General features: G+C 42.0%; 1 protein-coding gene across 3 annotated transcripts in view; it reads left to right on the top strand.

The window, feature by feature from the left end:
• Window positions 1–21,416, top strand: part of disp1 (dispatched homolog 1 (Drosophila)) — a 74,600-nt gene that overhangs the window by 3,588 nt on the left and 49,596 nt on the right. Inside the window, exon 2 of one of the 3 annotated variants that reach the window (XM_036549680.1) lies at window positions 10,514–10,670. The exons of 1 other annotated variant lie outside the window; for it this stretch is intronic. The gene's annotated coding sequence lies outside the window, so the exon portion shown is untranslated. Of the gene's footprint in view, window positions 1–10,513; window positions 10,671–14,045; window positions 14,093–21,416 lie in introns of those variants that run through there. One more of the 3 variants, XM_036549682.1, reaches the window with a different exon arrangement.

Here is a 21,416-nt window from a genome sequence, read left to right as displayed (position 1 = left end):
ACGCTTTGGTGTTTCTGCTGCTGGGCGGTGTGTAATTTTCAGGCGGTTGTTTTATGGATCTTGTTGCAATGCATAAAACACATCAGCCATCACGATACAGCTGAATATTTAACTGGGTCCTGTCCACTGTCTTGTGTCATGTGCAGTTTTTAATTATCATTTTAAACTTGTTTGTGAGGCGTTTGTATCCTCGAAATGCTTGCTCCTCTTTCGGTGTCCACTAGGGGGTGGACTTATGCTAATTCTCCAATTTTCACCCATTGCGACTGAAATGAGTACAGTGAGAGATTCACTTTTGTTATTTATTATAAACGTGACCATAATATTTTTCCAACTTGGCATACATGTAGATTACCTTTTGTGGATTTTTAGTCATCACTTTACTCAGCAGTTTTTCAAAGTACAAACTGTCAGTCATTGTGTGATGAAGAAGCTTTGAATCTGGTCAGGTTTGTCATATGAATCACACACACAGTTTATTACAAAATACCTGTCAACTTCATTGAAGAATTTTCTCATAACCATAGTGGACATCAACGATGATTAGAGCGCTGTCATCAAACTGTACTCTGGTGTAATGTTGTTAATGTTGTCTAATGTTGCTGTGTCTTTAGAAAAGTTCAGCCGACTCAAGCCTTACAACACTGCAGTACATGAATGAAGATAATAAAAAGCATTTGAAAAGTGTCCATAACCTTAGCATACTGTGCACATGGTTATTTGACCCAGCCTACCGGTATTTCTAAGTTCCAAATGTCATACTCTTATCAGTCTGAGACAATCAGATTCCGTCTAAATATGAATCAGATGTTAGCAATTACTTCTGTTTGCCATTCCCAAACATCCTGATTCACAGAACAAAGAACAAGTGAACTTAAAATCCAGTTAGAATGACTGAAGGCTTTGGCTGTCCTTAGTGTAGACTAATCTCAGGAAAAAGGTATAGTCTTACTTGTCCATGATATCATATCTGGGGGAGAATATTTTGCTGTGGCGCATATTCTGTCATTTGGCAGCCCAAACTGTGCACTTCATTACTGCAACCGTAATTGAATCAACAAAATAAAATCTGTTGGGGAAACTGATGTCGGATGCTGGTTGCACAAGGTAGGGGCCATAAAATCGATCCGCGAAGGTGATAAACTAGAAACGTTTACTCTCGTGCCTGGCAGGGAAACCGGTGACGGGTTATTAAAATTAACGTCAAGCAGAAATATGGCCGTACTTGTATATTTCCCAGGATGCAGTGTTACAGTCCCAGGCAGGAACCTGAGAGGGAGATTTTTTTTTTTTCAGCCTGTCAATCGGGATCGATTAGGAGCCTCAGTTTTGAAATGCTGACATAATTCAAACAGACTACCTTTGGGATGGGCGATGGTGTCAGTAAGGTTGTTGAGGTGGAGACCAAGAAGGAATTTGGAGTCCTGACCATAGAGGGGCTGGAAATAAGGAAGTCCAAGGCCCATTTCTCTCTCACTCAGAAGTTCTCATTCCTTGTGTGAACAGAATGGGTTTGTGCCTGTAATTGGTCACTTTGTTTCATACAGTATTGGATTTGTTTTTTTTTTTTTTAATAAAAGAAGACTATATTGCTTTACTTGGCAAATGTTAAAATGTCTTCATTTCTGAGGGAAACCTGCTGTTCTCCCTCCCAAAGGTCATGGACTTGCAGCTTGCAGTGTATTGTAAGTGTATCCTGTCAAGGTCCGCAGATACTGTACATATTTTATGTGATTTTGGCTCTGGCTGTTAAGATGCAGTTCCTCTTCCCTCCACAGTGTACAAGCAGCGCTGTTTTCACTGCCAAAGTGCATAAGTGACCAGGAGGCAAGGCTCTTAACTGACTGGGAGAACTGAAAAGTGTGTAAATTATTAGTAAAGAGATGATGTTTTGGTTACTCTGCTACAACTACTACTATTATTATTGTCATTATTCTGAAAGATTTCTGTATAATAAACCAAAAAAAAATGTAGTGTCTCTGGTCAGAGATGTAGATGTGTTAAACCAGCCCACATGTTTTGGGAAGGGCCTTGTCTCCATGCACTTGAAACTGTGGGTAGGAACTCTGGAAGCATGTAAGTAAATATGTTAAGCTGTAGTTGACCATTGTAATGTTTGTTCCTTGCAGTGGTATGAGATGAGGAGAGAAAACCCTGACAAAAATAAAAGATAGATGGAATTGTGTTTCTTAAATTAACACTTGCCATCCTCAACTTTAATTTAATGGATAATGATTTGCCACAGGGGTTTATTAAGTATATTTTTGTACACTTAGTCTACAGTGTACAGTTGCTTAAGATATATAATGGGAGAAGATTAATCAGTTGCCCTCTCCTCAGTATTGTCTTATACAGCATTGTTATTGGTGTTTTACTGTATGTATAAAACAGTGTGTGTCAGTACAGTATGGGCAAAAATAACACTGAAGGTATTCTGAAATAGTTCATTTACTGCAGGAATCTGTCCTGTTCAGGTTACTCTCCTGCTGCCTGCTGACCAGCCAGTCGTTAAGACCGTGGGGCTGATTCTTGGAAGCCCAACGGGGACACGAGTAGAGTTGTGTAGTTGTACAGTTACAGAAAGCCATAAAAGGGCTTCAGTCAGTAATGATACATTCAGGGCCATGTAGTTTTTACATTATTAGTAGTTTGTTCTCATTACTCTGTCTGCTGAGCCGGCAGTCTTGTCCAAGGTGACTAACATAGTTTACTTTTAACATTTTATCAATTTATGCTGTATTTTTACTGTAGCAGTTTAGCTTCAATATGTTGCGCAAGGTTAAAACAGTTGTCTCCCCCCCCACCATGGGGATCCTAGGATCAGAGCTGTGTGCTGTGACTCCCAGTATATGCTAGGATCAGAACTGTGTGCCGTGACTCCTGTGGAGCAGAAAAAGTTCTAAACAATACAAGACTTTTTTAATATTAGACATCCGTAACACCTTCTTGCAGCTTTTATGCTACCAGCCTGATTGCATTTCTGTACTGATCATTTAAATGTTAGCCTGCAGTTGCTTGCCTGATATTGAGGTTATGGTAGAGCTGAAGACTGAAGTGAGCTACCTTAGCTTCCCTTTGAGTGGGAAATGGTTTGTTGACATAAAACAAGTGCCTTGATCTAATTTTCATAAATCCCAATTGCTGCAATTTCCCTAAAATAGCTGTAATTGACTGTATATTTAAACCAATAGTATTCACCTGGAAGTTAATTGTTTCAGAGTAGCAAGATTATGCATATTGGCTACATTGTCGTCCCCTCTAGTTCTAGTAATCTGTAGTCAGTTACAGGGGACTGAGTCATATTGGCTTACCCAGTTGTCAGCTAAAGTAATCCATTAATTTATGTTTAATTCCCTTGCACAATTCAAAATGTGTCACTTTTGTTGTCTGAAAAAATGTTTGCCAGCGTTTGGGTTTGTTTGTGGTCAGTCACACCTGTGAGTAAAAATTGGCACATCTCAGCCCTTGTCTAGACGTAGTCTGGAGGACAGCGGTGATTTAGATATGAGTTTGTAAAACGCAGAGAGGTGTCCTGCAGTCAGGCTGTGCATCTGGTTCAGTTTATTGGATCGGTGCATTGACCACATCACAAAGGCATGTGTAATTGTACAGCCATTCCTGCATCTCTGTCATTTACAGGGTTATTTTACCTTCTTAAATGAGTTAATATGGATAAACCAGAGCCTAAATGCCACATTTGATTTCTGTTCTCCAGGCTGGGATCCAGCAGTTGGCACACCTGGGTCGATCCTATGACGTAATTGTTCTCGGAAACACAATCAGAGTAGGATGAGGAGATGTTGTTAAACCTCGCTCATCAATCATCTAATGGAAGGCTTTTTTTTATTTTACTTTTGATAACTAATGAAACAAGAAAAGGAAACCTTTAAATTTCCTCAGTTAGAATGAACATATTGTTCATAAGTGTGATTGTTGGTCTTAGGAATAACTTGGTACTCTAGTTTTGTGGTATACAACACTATAAAAATTGATCACTGGACAAGTTTATCCCAAAACAGGGGCTCTCCAGTACATCAAGATAATAGTGGTAATGGTGTACCATGGTATTTTAATAAGCTTGCATTTCACTTAAAATGAGTCTGGCTGTTGGTACGGAGGCACCATCACTGAATGTTGCAGCCCAGCAAGTTTACATGTCGTGTTATACATTGCTAACCATTGGCAAACGTAGGCAAGCTCATCAAGAGAAACCACACTGTATTAGTGGCTTTTTAAAAATATTAATTTTCTCTCATTTAAAACCTGTTCTGAAATGGCTGTATCTTTTCATATTTAAAAAAAAAATTGAGTTGGTGGAAGTTTCAAATGAGCCAAACATTCCTGAGAGCTTTGCACTGGCCGTAAATTACCCTTCGTGGTCTGAACTTGGTCCACAGGCTGCCTACTGGAGATCATTGGCCTCGCCTTTATAGACTGTTTTAGCCCATAAGCCTGCTCTTTTTTTAAAACCGCGAAACCGTTTTAATCCAAATGAAAGCAGCAGGGAACCTGACACTCCTATGATGATTTAGCCTCTGCAGATATCTTCTTCCAATGTTCCGCTCGTATATTTCACCTGACAAGTGTTCAACGGGGCAAGCTGATGTACGGCTCTCTGAATGACACCAAAACTCAGTGAAACAGCCTTTCTTTGTTTTTTGTAAGATCTATATTTAATCATGAGAAAGGCATGGAAAAAGATTGAATGGCAGCCTCTTTGTGGCAGCATTTTTCTCCCAGTTCCCCACCCACATTTCTCAGTTGTGTTCATATTGGCATCTAAGCAGTAGATGTGCTGTAAATCCATTGGGTGATTCATGTAGGGGCTTCAGTTTTCCTCTGCCATGCGAGTAGCAATCACAGGCGTTTTGAACTGCCATCCGGGGTGATGACCGTAAAATTCCTATCAGTTTCAGTGTGCAGTCTGGCCAATCCTGAACCAGGAACACACAGTTTTTCCACACACTGGACATGTGGCCATGACTCTGTCCTTGGCTTGGAGAAACTTTCACCATGCAGAGGGAGACAACTGCTTCAGACAGTTGTTGAAGCTTACCATTCACACACCAGGCGCAGCAATGCGTCAGGTGACGACTGTGATCTAAGCTGAGATAACACTTGCAGAAAGGCCAACCAGTCAAAATCAATGGATGATTCACCTGCTAAATTAGTGTGTAGTAGGTGTTTTTCTTTCCCAAAAATTGGAAGTTTTGCGGGATTGGATTGGGATTGGTTGGGGAGGATAATGGGTGAGTGGGTAACAAGTCTTGTAAATAGGTGTGATATAGCTGCAGTTTCCGAAGTCAGCATTGCATTGTCATGCAAGTCCTCTACATATCAACCAATGGCCCTGACCTAGCCTGGACTGGTGATTGACAGGGGCTAATTACCATTGTATTACAGTAAAAGACTTGCTGGGGCCATACTAGACCTACAGCGCTGCTTGGGGAGAACAAAATAAACACTTCCTAAGGCACGGAAGCAGCCTCTGGATTTTGCTTAAATTTGTGTTACCACATCGTTTCAAACACAGTTTCATTTGTAGCGTAACAGCATGTTTTCATTACAGTTCAGTCCTACGTATCCTAACTTTTGGATTTTAATGTCTGTGTACAAGCCCTGAAAACATGCTCTGATTAATTTTAGACTAGGGCACATTTGCTTCCCTTTATTGTTCATGTTTAATAACTGACAAGAGCTGCCTGTACCTTTTCTGCACGTCACGTTGACATTCAAATAGTTCCCAAGCTGTGCGTTCCTGTTCTCTGATTGGCTCAGTGGTAGGAAGGTAGTTACCTAAAAAGGGTTCAAGTTTAGACCCCAGAATGTGTGGGAATAACGATCCTGGCTTCTCCTCTGCTTGTCCAATTCTGCATCTCCCTGGTTTAGGTTGGTTGAGGGTGGCTACCTCTTTCTCTGCTCCCATTCTACGCCTAGATTAAGATGGTGTTTGGAGGAATGATTATAGGGAAATGGTTAATCCTCCAAACCTCTCAGAATTTCATGGCTGTTTCAAGTTATCCGACTCCCGTTATTCTCCTGCTGTTCATGCAAATGATGCAAAATGTAGTCTGCCATAATGGCCTTGAAATGGTTGCAACTGAAGAAAATTGTTTTTGGAAAGTCCTACTACTACTTGATGGGGAAGAAAATGTTCTCCTTTTATATTTGGCCTCTCCATCTTACTCAAGGGGTAGAGCAATTGTTAGTTATTTTGCCGTCTGTTAAAAACCAGACAGTTTTTGGCACAACCAATCCTTTACTGAAGGCTTAACATCATTCTTTAGCTTCCTGGAATATTGGGTGTCTAACAACCCAGAGTTGATGTCATAGTTTACCATTAACTTGGAGGAAATGCACATTTCCAACTGTACGTGCTGTTTGTTTTTCTTTTAAATGTAATTGTTTAGGTCCTCTGAAAAACTGTAGAAAATTGGGTAGTAATGTGTTTACTGTTAGAAACCATAGTGCATTTCAGATTTTTCAAGATACACATGGCCTAGTAATTTGGCATGGTTTCACAGGTTTCAGCAACACAAATTTAAAATGACTAAAGTTTGGTCATGGGAAACTGGTAGATTTGACACAGAATGACCCTCATGTTCTGTGTAAGGTCGTGACCCTTCCGCTCTGAGCCAGTGTCACTGGACCTGCTGTCTGAACTTTGACATCACCAAAGTGACCATGAGCCACACCTCAGACCGTGACCAATGCATCTCTTGCCCTTGACAGAAACCCCAAATTACTGACCACTGTAGATTTTTTTTTTTTGCTGGATTCACGAAGAGTACATCTAGGGAATGGAGTGATTATTTCTTGTTTGGTCAAAAATAATTGAAGGGGGAAAGATTTCATAATTTCCTAATGTTCTTCCAGCGAGACTCACATTAAGAGCCATACCCCTTATTGCATTTAGGGAGGTGCCCAGGCTGAAACAGAATTTGTCACGGTGCCCTCATCTGGCAAACACTAAATACTGACTTTTAGACTCCTGACAATTTTTTTTTTTTTGTTCTCTAAACTCTGGGTCGATATGAGTCATGAGGTCTGATTCACTGCAGTGCTTAGACTGATTGAACCGAACAGAGCTGACGTTGGTTTTGGCAGTTAAGGTCATCGTTCTCACTTCACAATGTCCTTGGCGGAGTCGCAGCTGAAAAATGGCATTAACGAAATGACTCGCTGAGCTCAGTGAGCCCCCAAAAACTCCCAAAAAAACTCGGGAGTGCCAGAGAGGCACTCAGTGGTGCGTCCATTCCTTAAATGAAGAGAAATCTCAGAGGAGAAATCTTTCTCTGTAGGGCTGCAGCCAAAGCTGGCTGTGCTGGTGCAACTTATTCACTGCACCACCCTCTACCACTGCTGTAGAACGCCACTCGCGTTCAGAAAGTCCTGCAGTCTTTGTTTGACAGTACTGTTAAAACCAGAGTCTGTGGTGCTGCTGCTGAACACTCAGAATGTATTCGTCGCTGTATATGTTCATGAACCTGTGGAAAGGGCCACACTTTGCTAAGGATAAGGATTGATCAGTGTTGGGAGGGAATGGGGATGCTGGACTCCAGCTTTTGGGGTTAAGAGGCCAGTGTGGATTATGGAATATTGCCTCCTGTAGGAGGTGTTTCCTGTATGCACCTTGTCTTGGTGCCTTACCTGGATAACTCGTAAAACTCTCCTGTCTATAACAACAGTAATAACCATAATAATGATAATAGATTATATTTTATTTAGTGACTTTCAAGGTTCTCAGACCACTTTACAGTGAAGTGGGGGGCTCGACTCAACCACCACAAATGTGTAGCCGCCTTGTGGGTGATGCACGGCAGCGAATTTTCTAACCACAGATCAGCTGTGGTGGAGTGGGAGGGAGTTCTTTAATTAAACAGGAGGATCATGAGATGGACAGATTGAAAGAGGCCACTTTGGAACTTAATGAGGACACTGGGGAAACATCCTGCTCCTTGTGAGGAATGCCGTATCTTAACGATGTTGCTGAGATTCAAATGAACCACAGCCCATTTTGTTCTCATAGAGGAATAATGAATCTCTGTAAACGTATTTTTTTCTTGTTGCAGCATAAACTCTGAAGTCTCCTTCAGTGACCAAAACGAGTCCAAAACTCAAAATAACAGTTGCTTAAATTTGTTCCTCAGAGGCTGAGGACAAAATGCATTGTGGTTTTATTGGATCTGACAATGTCTTGCTGCGTAAAAGCTTCTGGCCAAAAAGCTATGATGAAGGGGCTCTGTATCTTCCACACCAAAGGGGTTTGTAAAGAGCTTGTACTGTTTGTATAGAGCTTCTTCCCTGCTCTGCCATCGTCTAGTTTGTCCTGATTTCTCTGGCAAAGCATGCTGATTTCTAACAAGCCAAAACTGAAATCATTGTGATTTTGCTATGGGAACACGATGCGGCAGTGGAAGCTGTCGTCGAAGAAGGACTTTGGTTTAGGAGATGTGTGTGCGGTGCCCGGTAGGCCCTCAACCAGTATACCCCAGCGTTACATGGGGAATGCATCACATAGATCAGTTGTGTCATAGGACTGTATGGAAACGTTCATTGAATCCAGGCTTCACCGGGACTAACGATTCTGGGCTTAGATGGGAAAAATCAATAGCGCATGGTTGTTCCTCGGAGTCACATGTAAAATATTAGACTTAACCATTACGCTCTGCTTTCAGAGATTTGACCCAGGATGAAGCCAGGCAGCACAGAGCTGTCTTTCACGTTTCGGCCAGCTATTTTCAGTCTGCCACGCAGCTGTCACTGTTTGTATATTTGATATACTATGAATGCTGAAAGGAAACAGGTGCTGTGTATTAGTTCCACTATTTATTCGCCAAAAGAGCGGACTGGAGTCAATAGAGTTGTCAGAGAACGTTATAATAATATATTGCAATCTGACTTTTAGATTGACCATTGCTACAAACCGTCGCCCTATTCCCAGGGAAAGGAGGGGGTAATGCGCTTCAGGTGGATTGACCTCAAAGAGATCAGAAAGATAGAGATCCCTTTGAACTTCCACAAGGCGGGTTTTTGTCTCCTTCGGAGTTCTGTGCAGTTCGTGGATATTCTCTTCCCACCCCCCGCCTGTTTGTTTCCTCTGAAACATAGCTGTTAGGATTGTGTGTTAAAGGGAAAATGGTAAAACCCGAGGACTAAAAGCCCTGTGCGGTGAAGCTGTATTCTTTGAACTGTCTTTTGCATAGGTAAAACACATTCTACATTCTGTGGCTGAAGGAAAACTGCGGGGATTGAAAGCCCTGGCTAACGTGGCTAAAGTAAAAAAAAAAAAAAAATTTTAAGGAAATCTGAGGAAATCAAATAGAAAATTGATAATGAAATGGAAATTTGCTGGAATGTTTAATAATTAACATAAGGTATTCTGAAGACAACAATTTTAACAAGAATATCAATGACGGCTTCCAGGCTTCTGCCCTTAGATGACAGAGATAGGCCTGCCTTTCCCTTCTAGTTAACCTGGGGGAACCAAGTGCATAGCTGAGCCGAAATTAAAAAAAAAAACACCTTTATGGGGTATAACTTTCAATAACAAATCAAGAATGCCTACAATGCTGAATGTGGGAATGTAACAGACTCATTTTGGGGTTTTTTTTTTAGGCTTTGTTTCTCACATAACATTATACTGTGTGAATGAAATGCAAGTAGCATTTCCAAACAGGCCTGCACAGAAGAATCTCCTAAATCTTCCTAGCCAAATGCACTGCAGCTGTGTGTGATATTTGGCTTATTGATAAGCACATTGGGTTTGCAAATTTTCAGACCTACACAGTGCAGTTGGGACCTTTGGGCGTTCCGCAGTGCAGATGGGTGAAAGTGAAGCTAATTGCTGTAATTGTATGTTTGTTGCAATGGGTGGAAACGGTGAGAAACCGAGCTTTCTTAGCTTAGCATTGCCTTGAGGTGAATTGTCCCTTTACTTTACTTGTTACATTACATTACATTGCATGCATTACTTGTTAAGTTCATACTGGAGTTAAAGTCAGCGGGTTGCAAGCTGGACCACCTACGTAACACAGCGTGTAGAATGAAGTGTTCGGACTCTATTGATGAGGCCACAGCCTGGCTGTTGGTCTGTTGGATTGAGGGAGTCTAGCTTTGTTAAAGCCTGGATATGAAGTGCTCAGCTGTGATCATGGTGGTGGTGCTGTGGTTGAGTGCCTGGCACATTTTTAGGTTTGAATCTCAGACAGGCCTCTGCTGCTATGCCCTTCAGTCTGAATTCCTCCTGTGGATAAAAATGAAATGAATCACTAAATATCTAAAATGTGAGTCATGCTCTATAAGGGTTTCTGCTCAGCAGACGCGTATCAAAATACACAGGAGCTGCGTACACAGGTAACCAAAAGCATTCAGTTTCACGCTATCACTGGAGTAGGGTTTGCCGTTTTGAAAACATGTCACTTTTCACTTTCAAGCTTTTCCTCTCCCCAGCCCACAACGCTTTCCTTCAGAAAGAGGTACTTTTAAATGTGGGTGATCTTTGTCGCCACAGAGCCCCATGCACACGAGAGCTGAACTGAGGAAGCCGGAGCACCACTCCCCGCTTGTCCTCCCTGACATCACTGCAGCCTGGTTGTCCCCCGGCCGGTCAGAGGTCAGAGGTCAGAGGTCGCTTCCCAGAGGGGAACCCCCAGCACAGCACGCAGGGTGTGAGTAATGGTGGACATATGGAAGGTGTAATTCAGTACGCAGGCCCATACATCCACGTTCCGCTCAGCACCTTGCTTCTCCTTTTTCACTCCTCGAACTGTCCCAGAGGAGAACTTTTCATATGACAAACCTTTGACTGTCTTCCCTTGCTTGGGCTCTTTGTGTTTCATAGTATGAAGTGCAGTTCAGTTTTGCATTTGATAGCTTACTGAAAAAGGCCTTAGGTTTGTCTCTCACTGTGTCTGTCTCTGTCTGTCTCTGTATCTCTGTGTCTGTCTGTCTCTGTCTCTTTGTGTGTGTGTGTGCGCATGCGCGTGCGTGCATGTGTGTGTGTGTCTGTCTGTCTCTGTCTCTTTGTGTGTGTGTGTGTGTGTGTGTGTGTTTTACCCATTCCTGCCGTGCAGGCTCTGTTGACAGGTGTAAAGCAGCGTTGAGAGATGGCACAGGGCACAGAAAGGAGTGGAATTAGCAGTCAGTCATGGCTGGGCTGTGAGGTCATCATTTGTTTTTGTCCGGGTGGATTACGGACTGGGGAATTTGTGAGACAATCGTAAAGTACGGCCTGAAAATTAGGCATTGCAATCAATCCTCACATATTCCTCTCAGAAGCAACTGTTTCCCCACCGACCTGACCCTCGCAGGGCTGTCTCCCCCTCTGAAGTGATGTAGAGGCCGAAAAACTTTCCACTGTTTTCCTTCCAGAACATATTGAACAGGTGTATGGCGACAGGGTCAAGAATGCATTTTTTGAATAGCATTTCTGTGCTCCTCAGCCAAAATATTTGGTCGGGTAAATGAATAACTCCAGACCGCCGCCTGTAGCCCCACAGGTAATGCACAGAGACAGATGGTGTCTTGACGCTGACGTCAGCTTGAGCTTTGATAGCCAGCACTATAATTTTGGCAGTAGTAGATTAATTAAAAATAGCATTTGGTCCAAACACTGTGCTAGAGAATGTGCTTTTATGGAAAGAACTGCAAATGCGGAATTCATCAGAATGTTTTTTTGCTTAGAACTCTGTTGCCATAAGCGCTTGCTTTACATTATTTATCCGCTTAGGAGGTATTCTCATCCAGCCTGGTGTCTGTAGCTCAAATTTGACATTGTAATCTATGTGCAGAGCTGGGTATTCCCTGGAGAGGTGTAGGTTATGTACCATGTTCAGCTGTACAACAGTAGTGTCCTACTTGGGATTCAAACTTATAGCCTTTTGTTACAAGCCGGGTTCCCCCAGCTCTCTAACCATTCAGTCGTGCTACTGCCTGTTTTGTGTACAGTACAATCTCATTACAAAGTGCACGTTTCGGCAAATTCCAGCAGCCATTTACTGTACTGTTGAACATTATTTATTTGTGGAAGGCTAATACCCTGGCAACATGTATAGTTGTACATTACATTTCATTATTGTCATTTAGTAGATGCTCATATCCAGAGTGGGTTACATAGGTTACAGTTTTTCATATTATCCATTTATATAGCTGGATATTTACTGAGGTGATTTTGGGTTAAGTACCTTGCCCAACAGTACAACGGCAGTGCCCCAGCAGGGAATTGAACCAGCAACCTTTCGATTACGAGCCTTACTTATTACCATGACACCACACTGCCACCCATCCAGTAGACACTTTGATATAATGCTGATGCTCTGGAGATGGGAGTATAGGGCTAGCTGTGTAGAAGAGGAATCCCAGGCCATAATTGCGTAGAAAGTCTCCCATATCCCGGCCACAGCTACTGTTGGGTATGATCCCCCTGACCCCCTCTGGATTTATGCACAGAACTAATGGATATAATCATTTAGTAACTTTCATTTGTTTATAGTCCAGTTGTCCTTCCTGTTCTACTGTTTTCCAGCCGTTTCTTCCGAGTTTCTTAGGGTTTTTTTTTTCCTGCGTTTGGTTGATTCCCTTTGGAAAGCATACCCTGCATGCTTTGTGATGTTTCGGCCAAACAAATGAGGTAGAAAAAGTATGTGTAGATTGCTTGGTTGAACTATTGAATAACGGGAGAAACTGTCCCTTTGAGAGTCGTGCTCTCCTGGCTGCTCAGTAGTGGACAGACAGAACTCCTAACAAGCCTGTTTGTCCTCATCTCTGCTCCGTTGGACCTCAACTCATTGTGCAGAGCTCTGACTCATCATTTATTATGTTTTAGTTGATGCTTATAAGAAAAATGGCATTGCGTTTTTGCCTTCCACAGTTCTACTGAAGGGCGTCCAAAAGTCTGAACTCTTAATTCAATAAGAGATAAATTGGAAAAATGTGCAAATGTAAGCCGTATTCAGCGGCCCGGTATGAGGAGCAGATTTCATACCGCGGCTCCGCGCCGTAAATCTTCCCAGAATTCCATCTGCTCGCCTCCAAAAGATTCGACTGACAAAAAACAGAGGGGCGTTTTGGACTGGAAGCGGCTCTGTGCGCCGAGCCTGGACAAACCCAACCCCTGCCCCCGCAGGACCAGAGGAATCATCAGAGCCAATAGGAAATGGTTCTCCTCAGGGCCCTCCGAGAGGAAGCGTGTGTAATTGCCTGCATTTGATTCTGCGTAGGAATTGTGCTCAAATACACCAGTTTTAAGGGATAGCAGCTCAGTAAAAGTGAGAAGTGTATATACTTGGATACATTTAATTCCTTCCCAAGTCAGCTGAAGACACAAGGCTTATCCTTTAAGCCAAGAGAACACAGTAAGACATGAGCCCTGATGGAAAAAAGTGTAATGAGTTTGCTGTGATTATCACTGAAGCCTACCCTGTATGTGCCAAAAGCGTACAGTGCGTTAGGTCATGGAGTGTGCCTTCCCATGGAGGGGTTGATTTCCCCTGAAAACTTTTTTTTGTAAAATTGAATTTTGTTTTAAGCTTATGAGATACAGGCTACACTGTAGATGATAATTGGAAGGTAAACTTCTGGGATGTTTTGGAGCGCTCACCCCATGTGTGTGAGGATAATCATTTTCCGCTTGAAAAAGCTGTAAGGAAATGGGCGACAGCCCTTTCAGAAATGACCTTTTTCCTGCACTAAGTGAGTTCTCATGCAGCTCAGTCATGCTGTCATAGCAGGCCATATGCTCAGTCTGCGGAGGGCTTGACATTGTCCAGCCATCCACAAAGCGCTGGGGGTTTTTTTTTGGCCCTGTTGAGCATTGGCCGAGTTCTTCGTCAGCATATTAATAACGCTGTTCTGTGTGTAATCTTGGCAGGTCCTCGGTCTACATGAAACATTGTGTCCGTGCTTTGAGCAGGAGGTGCAGGGCTTCTCTCCTCCAGGCCTGAAGCTTTGACCCAAACTTGCATATCTTGCACAGCGTTCATTAACCATTTATAAGGCTTGATCCTGATGCAGTTTAGGGAGAAGTGCTGTACTCAAGGGAGCAGTGGCAGTGCTTTACCTGGGATTGAACCTGCAGCCGTTCAGTTCTTTAGTGAGTTTCTTATCCACTATGCAAGGCTGTCGCCCAGCCTTTTACAACAGCTGTAGTCCTTGACATTGTGCAACCCTCATGAGGTCACTACAAACAAAGACCCTTCAGAAAGCACATCATGACCCTCCTGCCTTTCTCCTTCTCTTCTGTCCTCCTCCCTCTCCCTCTCCCCCCTGTTTGGGTTATGCAAGCCCAAATTTTCCTCCCTCTCTCTGGCACATCTCCTGTTGGCCCCACGTGTGAGCGTTCACACGGACCCCCCTCAGATGGCTGTCCTCTCCAGTGCTGGTGGATGGGAGGGACAGGGGCGGAAGATCGTATAAGGATTGAATTAGGCCCATACTGTAATGTCACACAGCATGAGACTTGAGTATGGAGCTTTCCCTGATTTTTGCCTTGAGTCTATCCCAGCGAACTAATACCTTCTCTGACAAACAACTGGTTTATTGTGGATATCCCTGATGACAGTGTATTGTGGTGAGGGTTAGCAGCCTTCAGGAATGGAGATGATGATATAAGGTGGGGGGGGGGGGGGAACTGTGGGACTGTGATCATTACATTTACATTTACATTTATTCATTTGGCAGAGGCTTTTATCCAAAACGATTTACAAGTGAGGCAGAGTACAACACAAGCCATATTGAATCACATTGGATCGGATCGTATTGGTTTATCATGGGGTTTTTTTCATCTCAACCAGTGATTACGACACTTTACCAAAGCTGTTCTTTTAGATTTAATATCCGGTGTGCCCTCGCCTTAATATGTGGCAAAATGTTAGACCTTTTGAAATTTTAATGGCCATTAAATGTTCATTATTACTGTGGATGTAAGTACATAATTTATGGTCCAGTCATTGCAGCGATCTCTCTTAGCAGGAAAGTAGCGGGATTTACAGTTGACACCTGTCTCGTCCTGATAATTCCCAGATCTGCCGTAAAGTTGTATTTTGCTTTCTTCGGTCCATTTCTTTTTATGAAGTTAGCTCTTGCGCTGTGAGTCTCTGAGCTTTTGCTCTCCTGCTGTAAGTGACGTTTTGCTCCTGGCCTGGTTCCATGTAGCACATCAACGTTTGAATATTGACACTGTTCTTTGCCATTGTTTCCCATAATGGTCTGAGTTATGCTGTCCCTCTGTAGTCATGAGTACAGAAGATTAACTGCCATCTCAAGGCCAAGAGAGGGTGTTCATAAGTAGAGATGAGGCTGGTTATTTTAATATGTGATTATGAAACCACTGATGTATAATTCGAACTGTCATCCCGATGATTATTGCTTAAGAAAAAGCAGTATTCATGAAGTGCTATTCAAAAGCACTGTGGGTTATTTGTCAAAAGAAAGCGGTAGCCTGTCCACCTCTGATTAAGCCAAATGACTTTACCAGGGGTTTTTTGGACATACTGAATTCAGAAATCAGTCATTCTTTAAGAAAACTCCTGGGAGCTGTGACATGGTAAATATCAACCAATAGTAAAACACCCCCCTTGACTCAAAATCACTCCAGGTTGAATATAACTTTTGTTTTAACTTCACCATCGCGTGTAACGCCTCATAATGCCCATTCCCATAATGGCTTGTGCCTTCCAGAAAAAGCAGACCTGGACTGCCTAAGTCTCATTTGAGAGGTTGCCAGACATTTGGTAAACTAACTGGGTGTATTCCAGCTTCAGCCTCATCCTTTAGCCTGTCAGAGTTTGCTGATCCTGAAATGTAGATATTGCTAAAAGTACTTTGGGCTCCAGTCTTCCAAACGTTAGTACATTTTGTTTCTTTTTTGACTCCCTCACTTTTTAATAGCCCCCTCTAACATTGGAAATGTAGCATTTTTTTTGCTGTTAAAACAACACGATTGGAATTAGGCACCAAATGTAAACATGAATTTGGATGGCTGCTGAATAGTTGAGCACATATCAATAAAATGTAATGATCTAATGTTGAATTGGTCATAAATGCTTGAAATGACATATGTTTCCCTTCATTGCACTGCAGGTGGTCACTTTGAGGTTAAAGAACTGCAAAGAACTGCATAAACTGTGCTTTTTTTTCTTTCTTTCATTTTGCTTGGTAGGGAGTTTAAAAGTTTGAGCCCAGTGGTCAATACCATAGATGTTGTTACTGCAGAATGCAGACCTCTTTGCTGTGATATTGGATTGTAAAATACATTGAGAAAAGGAAGAAACAGAAAATCTTGAAAAATGTTGTGCTTTTCGAAGTTACCTGCCAGTGAGGTATAGTTAACTGCTGCTAGCAGGGCTTTAAGGAGGCGATTCAGTTGTGGCAATTTAGGTTGTTCGTAACTGTTAAAAAATAATCTATTCTGTCGTCATGGCATGAAGTGTAAAATCCTTCATTTTTATAATGGCTACTTGTTATTACCTATGTCTGATCTCATATACCTGATATAACAATGTTGTATAATGTCATTAATCCTCGACTATTGGCATTGCAGCTTTGCATAATTGTTTGGTTTTAGATTACATCATATCAACAAGGAATGGTGATATAATTATTTTCTGTATGAAAACCATAGTATACATACAAAGTCTTCTTGTTTTTGTTGGGCTGCATTCAGTTTAACTGTTGCCCCCCCCCCCCAAAAAAAAAAAAAGAAAAATGAAATGGCTTTGTTTTGCCAGTGGCATGTTCCTAATTATACCAAGTTTCAAGTCGGAGAGACTTCCCGATTTAAGTGCCACTTAGCAGCGGTGTTCTAGCTAATCAAAGGGATTTATGAAGTGTATGACGCTGGACTAGAATAAGGGCCGTTTGTTGATGCAGACACTTTCAGGTGTTTTGGATGTTTCTTTCTATTTTTGGTTCCGGATGAAGCGCAGCTGGTGTAAGATGGAAGGTCTCCTTGTTTGGTTAAAGGAGTTTGTGAACGCCCTGTTCCCCCTTACTCACATTGGAAATGAGCGTACGGCACACTTTTTCATAATTACATAGATCTTGAAAGGTTTACAATCTGCTGATGCAGTCTATCGCGTTTCAACGTGGTTCTGATTAAAGGGCGGTGTTTGTCACGTCTGAAATGCGTGTCCAGCCGTGCGCGCTTCTCCAGTTTCCTGTAATTGGGATTTTTCACACGGGCTGTGCACCGGTGGAAAGAAGGGAAAGCATATTTTCGCGCTCGGCCATGTTGCCAAATGGTTCCTCTCCCATGTTGTGTTGGTGAGACCGTCAGTTCTCCAGTGTGGACTACAAGAACCAGATGTTGGCTTCCACTCTGTCGGTCTCCACAGCCCTTCATGTGCTCTTCCTATAGCGGCCTTGTGATGACAGGCTTCTCTCCATCTGTGATGTGCTAAAGTTTATTTTAAAACGCAGTGATTTTGCACAGGTACAGAATAATCCATGCGCAGTGTGCCTGTCAGAGGTATTTGAGCACTTTGTTTGATTCATAAGCTTCATTATGTAAAAGAGAGGAGAAGCTCCTCCTGAGAGTACTTTATATACAGCTAAGGGGGGTGATCATTCAGGTGATGTTCATTCAAATTCAAAATGATATCTGTAGGGTCATGCGGTTGATTGTGTGTTAACAGTTGAGTGGAGGGACTTGTCTCCTGTAGGCGTGTGCAGGCATTCTTATCCAGAGCGACCTACTGCTTAACTTCATACTACTGATATGAATGTAGCATGAAACATGATGCAGTGTAATTTTAAATTGATCTAGATCATCTGGTTTACTTAAAAAAGAGTGAAGTTGGTTCAGCCCTCATCTGACAGTGATGGGTTTTTAATAACAATAACAGTAATAATAATAATAATGATAATAATAATAATCAATATGAGCCATTTTGCAAATGCCCCTGTCAGGATGGACTTAAAGTGCATGAGACCATAAAAGCACCAAAACCTAGAATAAAGAACTAATTTGAACTGAGATAGGAGCCACTGTTGATATGTGAAGAGAAGGGTTCACCTTATGTGATCCCAAAGAGCAGTAACAAAAAATTAATAATAATACACCTCAGTAAACAGATAAAGTAGATCCTGTAAACAGATAAAGTAGATAAAGTGCACCCTGACACTGACAAGGGAAATGTGTTTTTTTTTCTTTTTTTTTGTTAAAAGCAAGACTCAATGGATGTTGTTTGTTTGCTTTGCAGACACCATTTACCCAGTGTACCCTATGATTTGTGTGCAATATATCCACCTGCATAAATGCATGGTATATTTATTGATGTTAAGCACCTTGTTCAGGTACACAGCAGTGCCAAGCCTGTGATTCAGACCTGCATAAACCTAATTCCAAGTTCATGTTCTTAACCGTTTCCCCACACTGCTGCCCGTGCTTCTCCGACCTGCTTTCTAATATCCTGCAAGGGTGAAATAAGTATTGAGGTTAATGGCTGACCTGGAAGCTCTTTGTCTTCACCTCCTGGGAACACAAACACAGCGTTGTTCAGAGGAACAGCTGCACCGCTTCCTCTGGCCATTTATGAAATGGATGGACTTTCCAAGCTAATGCCACAGGAAACGCGCAGGCAGTGCGCAGCGTCGGTTTTTATTTTTAATATGTGTATTTTTGGTTGTTTTTCGTGTGTTTTTTTTTTTTTTTTAAGAAGACAAAATGTGTTTTTGCACTGAATGCGCATTTCTGGTTGGCAGTGCACACTGCATTTCTTTAACAAGACAGTTTTTGCACCAGTTGATTTCTGTATACTCTTTCTATGCAATTTGAACCTCCTTTTGGGTTTTTTTTTTTTTTCAGTCATCTTTCTAAAGCAAATTTTCAGCTGGCTACTTTGTAAAAGAAATGTAAAATAAGATTCAGAATGTATTGTAGATGTAATGCATAATGTATTCTATATTGAAATCACAGGAAAGTTGCTATAAGAATATGTATGTTGAGAAATGTCAAGAAAATGATGTTGATAATTGATGGTGTCTTCAGTATGTCATGTAATCACAAGTGAAACAGAGGACTTACACATCACACTCCCATCTGGATGTATATTTTGAATATGAATTGGTCTAATTATTTTACCATTGACATGATTTTGTCATGATTGATATACGAAGAAAAAAGTATTTATTAGCTATTATGAGGGGAGATTATGTGTGACTTGCAGATTTTGCCTGCTAATCGATGACAGTGCTGAGAAAGCAGGGAGGTTCCATTGCCAGCAGTAAGGGTCGCTTCCTTTGGGAGGTCAATTGTGAACGCTATCTACGGTGTTTTCATTCAGAAGGTATGAGCAGAGCATGCCGGCAAGGTTAGCAAAGTGCGATAAGATCGGGCTCCTGGTTTAATATTTACATGTATTTACACACACGTTAAACTTCCCTGTCCTTGTCTTTGTCCAGGAGTAGCCCCTGGTTTAGCCTTGAATTCCTGGTGGTGCTCCCACTCCCTCTGCTTCCAGAGTGGGGAGAGAGAGGTGTTTCTGCCTGGGCAGGGTTGGGTTTCGGTCAAGGTAGCGCATTCCTCCATCCGAGGGGACAAGGCCGCAAAGACGGCATGAAGATAAAGAGCTGGCTTTGGTTGTGACTGAGAAAATCAGCGGTTAACTCTGATTATTTTCCTTATTTAGGCAGAAGGAGTATGTAGGCTTGTTTTTGGTATTATTTTTTTCATTTGTAAGTGAAGTAAGTCCAGAGTTAACATCTCCCATGACATCGGAGGCCTGCTCTGGTTTTCCTGTCCTAAGCCTCTATCACATATGGTGTACAGTGTGGGTTTCAGAAGCATAGCTGGCATGAAACTGAACAGCTGAAATAAGAGGCTACAGAAAGACTTTTTTTGCAGCAGAAGTGGCAGTACTTGGTAGCTGGTCTTTCATATGTGCTTTCCTTGCTTTATATCTTCCCTTGTGTCCTTGGGTGTCTGGCTTTTTTATTACGAACGTGCCTTTTCATTAATGCGATATTTAAATGTTTTGCGGCTCAAGGTCAAATGTTGGATTTTTTTCCTTGGTGGAACTCCACATCTTTATGTAAATAATGACTCATTTTATGAATGGCCTTCATGAATATTGATGAGATGGAAGAAAATTCTTTGTTTTAAATTAATAATTTGATTACTGAGGTGTGAAATAGTGATCTCATAGTATTATAATATTTGAATAATGGGTTTTTGAGTCTCATCCCTGTATATTTTTCTTTCCAATAATTCTTTACTCTCAGAGGTTGTTATAATTTTTACTGTCTCTTCCTGACTGCAGCCTCAGGGTGTTCTCACTTTACAGTATAAATATGTCTTCACTTAAACACACTGACCAAGCCAGTAACTGTCAGGAGTGGAGATGTGATATGCTTGCGTACAAATAGTTTACTTTGAGATGCAGAGGAAAAAGTCCATTGCTAGCATTCTGTGTGCAAAGACGAGCCATGGTTTCACCCCTCTCCCTTTTTAATTCCATTTAAACACACAAAGGCACAAAGGCCATTGCAAATACATAAGCATTCTTTTGAAATTTTCTAATTTCAGACTAATTTGAAAGGTTTTTTTTTTTTTTTTTCCTCTTCAAAATGGTTTTCCAGTGTAAAGGACAGCTCGGGAAAGGCCTCGCTTCCCTCTCCCCCTCTCATGGGATTTAGTTACCAAGGCGAGGGGCCAGAAATGCGGCGTGGGGATGCTGGGGGCCAGGAATTTTCGGGAGAGGGATCGAGGATCCTTCCGCTGCGGAATTCTGATGTTTGCTGTGCAGAGAATCCTATTAGTCCCGAAGGAGCTGAAATGAATAGGTCACATCTGTGCCATTTGGAAGCAACTGTTTACACCTAAGAGAGGCCGAAAACCACAGATATGTCGGAACTATCGAAATCCGTCTCTTTGTTTTTCCGTCGCGGACTGGACACATGAACGGACGGTTGGGCTGGGATTTTTTTACACTAATATGCAGAATGAAGCGGAAAGGCTCATAACTGTGTTGGGATACAATTATTTTTTTCCTAATTTCTGTCAGAGAAAAAAGAGCAACCTGTGGAAGTTCTGTATATCTACATACACACTGTGGCCAGTGTTTCAGTTTAGGGGTCAAAGCCACTTGGATTTGAACCCATTATTCTGCATTATTTTTATTTAACTAAAACACATCATTGTAAGTTGACACACACACACTGTTTTAAAATGCCAGTCTTTATGGCATTCAGTGTAATGCACTAACTGCCGTGATGCAGATGGGATTTTCTTAAGAATCGGTGAAGGCTATCGGTGTTGGCAGCACAGGAATGAAGTTCAGGTAGATGTGGAAACCAGGCCGCTTCGCCCTCGCATAAAACAATGCATAGCTCTGTAGCACAGTACAGCCCTGTACAGCTGGAGCTTGGCCTTGATGTGAAGTGACTCTTTTGGAAATGAGGGCTGACTGTGAATCGAG

This window comes from Megalops cyprinoides, chromosome 17, assembly GCF_013368585.1.
Source record: "Megalops cyprinoides isolate fMegCyp1 chromosome 17, fMegCyp1.pri, whole genome shotgun sequence".
NCBI lineage: Eukaryota > Metazoa > Chordata > Actinopteri > Elopiformes > Megalopidae > Megalops > Megalops cyprinoides.
Note: the sequence above shows the minus strand (reverse complement) of the source record. Positions and strands in the feature narration are given on the sequence as shown.